At 40.8% G+C, this 2,999-nt stretch overlaps 1 pseudogene; it reads left to right on the top strand.

The window, feature by feature from the left end:
* The first annotated feature begins 816 nt into the window (after positions 1-816).
* Positions 817-2,210, top strand: LOC136380933 (voltage-dependent anion-selective channel protein 1 pseudogene; annotated as a pseudogene).
* Positions 2,211-2,999: the final 789 nt, after the last annotated feature.

Here is a 2,999-nt window from a genome sequence, read left to right as displayed (position 1 = left end):
TAATTAAAAAAATGATTCAAAATAATGTTGGATGTAGGTTTAATGCTATTTCTATAAAAATCCCAGCAAGACATTTTATAGATATAGACTAGATTATTCTGAGGTTAATATGGAAAAATGAGTAAGATAGGATAGCTAAACAATTATTAAAAAGAAAGATAAAGTAGAAAAATCACTCTAATTGATTTCAAGATATATTTCATAGCTCAGTGAACAAGATTATATGATGTTGGCAGAGGAAAAAAACATCAATCAATGTAACAGAATAATCCCAGGAATTAATCCCCCAAAAGAAATAAGCAGTTCAAGAGAGGAACTATATTCCATTTCAATAAAAGTTGCTGGAGCAATTTGACATCCAGAGAAAGGAAATTAAACTTCAATTTAAGTTTTAAATTTTATATAAAAATTGATTCAAAATGAATCATTTACTTAAAGGTAAAATAAAAAATTATGAAACAAAATATTGGAGAAAACATTCAGTTTCTAGGACTAGGTAAAATAAAGACTTTTTAGGCAATAGTCTCAAACTTAAAAGAAATATTTATCGCCTGACCTGTGGTGGCACAGTGGATAAAGCATCGACCTGGGAACACTGAGGTTGCCGGTTCAAAACCCTGGGCTTGCCTGGTCAAGGCACATATGGGAGTTGATGCTTCCAGCTCCTCCCCCCTTCTCTCTCTGTCTCTCTCCTCTCTCTCCCTCTCTCCTCTCTAAAATGAATAAAAAAAAAGAAATATTTATCAATTGGACTTAAAGTAAAAACTTTTGTTCTGAGCAAGACTATGAAGAACTGAGGCCGTTCGCTAGGTTTCCTGCGCTGCAGCCGCCGCCACCGCCGCTGAGCAGAAGATGGCTGTGCCTCCCACGTATACTGATCTTGGCAAACCTGCCAGGGATGTCTTCACCAAGGGCTATGGATTTGGCTTAATAAAACTTGAATTGAAAACGAAGTCTGAGAATGGACTGGAATTTACAAGCTCAGGTTCAGCCAACACTGAGACCACCAAAGTGACGGGCAGCCTGGAAACCAAGTACCGGTGGACAGAGTACGGGCTGACGTTTACGGAGAAGTGGAACACTGACAACACACTGGGCACAGAGATCACAGTGGAAGACCAGCTTGCACGTGGATTGAAGCTGACCTTTGATTCATCCTTCTCACCAAACACTGGGAAAAAAAATGCTAAAATCAAGACAGGGTATAAGCGGGAGCACATTAACCTGGGCTGCGACGTGGATTTCGACATCGCCGGGCCTTCGATCCGGGGCACCCTGGTGCTGGGCTATGAGGGCTGGCTGGCTGGCTACCAGATGAATTTTGAGACCGCAAAGTCTCGCGTGACCCAGAGCAATTTTGCTGTGGGCTACAAGACGGATGAATTCCAGCTTCACACTAATGTAAATGACGGGACAGAGTTTGGTGGCTCCATTTATCAGAAGGTGAACAAGAAGTTGGAGACTGCTGTTAACCTCGCTTGGACAGCAGGAAACAGTAACACTCGCTTCGGTATAGCAGCCAAGTACCAGATCGACCCTGATGCCTGCTTCTCGGCTAAAGTGAACAACTCTAGCCTAATAGGGTTAGGATACACTCAGACACTAAAGCCAGGCATCAGACTGACACTGTCAGCTCTGCTAGATGGCAAGAATGTCAATGCTGGTGGCCACAAGCTTGGTCTAGGATTGGAATTTCAAGCATAAACGAAGACTGTATAATCGTTTAATTTTCAACTATTTTGCAGCATAGCTACCTTCAGAATTTAGTGTACCTTTTAAATGTTGTATGTCTGGGATGCAAGTATTGCTAAATACCATGTTAGACCGCCAGGTTACAGATGATTCAGCTTTAAGGTGTTACCCTTCCAGAGGTACAGAAGCAACCCAATTCCAAAAAAGGTCTTTCAGCTGTAGACTTGGGGGCACTTGGCAGCCCCTCTAGAGATGTCAGGTTTCTTTTTTAACCTAGGCTGCAAGTGGAAGCTGATGATTTATAAGCACTTTGTAAATTTATATTGCTTAAATGTATGAAATTGTGACTTCCTGAGAATTGAACCTTGATCCTCTGCCCTAACTGAGAGAGATGTGTACAGACTCATCTGAAGGGACTTTTTTAGACAGATCTTCATGACCTATTTCCACCCTGGTTCATCACCTCTTTTACACCAAAAGTAGTCTGCAGGGTGTGGTAGTTGATTCTTTTGTGCCATTTTGGGGTGGAAAAGGTAGATGTGATGAAGCCAATAATTCAGGACTTAATTCCCTTTCATGGTGTGGTTTGGTTTTTTTTTTGCCCTTGCACCAGAGTATGAAATAGCTTCTAAGAGCTACAGCTGCAAGCTGGGGAGAGTCTGTGTGACTATAATCACATGGTGGCATCACTCAGAACCTAAATTAGATTTCTGTTGTCTTCTTGCCACTCAGATTATTTTTTAGCAGTTTAATGGGTACATTTTAGTCTTTCATTGTGTGGAATTAGATCATCCCTTTCAAATGCTGTAATTTGGCCTGACCTGTGGTGGCGCAGTGGGTAAAGTGTCGACCTGGGAACACTGAGGTTGCCGGTTCAAAACCCTGGGCTTGCCTGGTCAAGGCACATATGGGAGTTGATGCTTCCTGCTCCTCCCCCCTCCTTTCTCTCTGTCTCTCTCTCTCCCTCTCTCTCCTCTCTAAAAATGAATAAATAAAGTAAAGTTAAAAAAAGAAAAAAAAAAAGATTAAAAAAAAATGCTGTAATTAACATCACGTAAAATAAAACTTGAATAAAATATTGAAACCTCAAAAAAAAAAAAAAAAAGAACTGAAAAGACAAGTTGAAAATTGAGTAAAAAATATTTGCAAATTATCTGGCCTGTGTTAGTGCAGTGGATAGAGCTCTGATCTGGAATACTGAAGTTACCCATTTGAAGCCCTGGTTTGCTGGTCAAGGCACATACAACAAGCAACCAATGAACATCTAGAGTGAAGCAACTGCTTCTTGTTCCCTGTTTCTCTTCTCT

Source organism: Saccopteryx leptura, chromosome 9 (assembly GCF_036850995.1).
Source record: "Saccopteryx leptura isolate mSacLep1 chromosome 9, mSacLep1_pri_phased_curated, whole genome shotgun sequence".
Lineage (NCBI taxonomy): Eukaryota > Metazoa > Chordata > Mammalia > Chiroptera > Emballonuridae > Saccopteryx > Saccopteryx leptura.
This window is presented reverse-complemented; position numbering and strand designations above follow the sequence as displayed.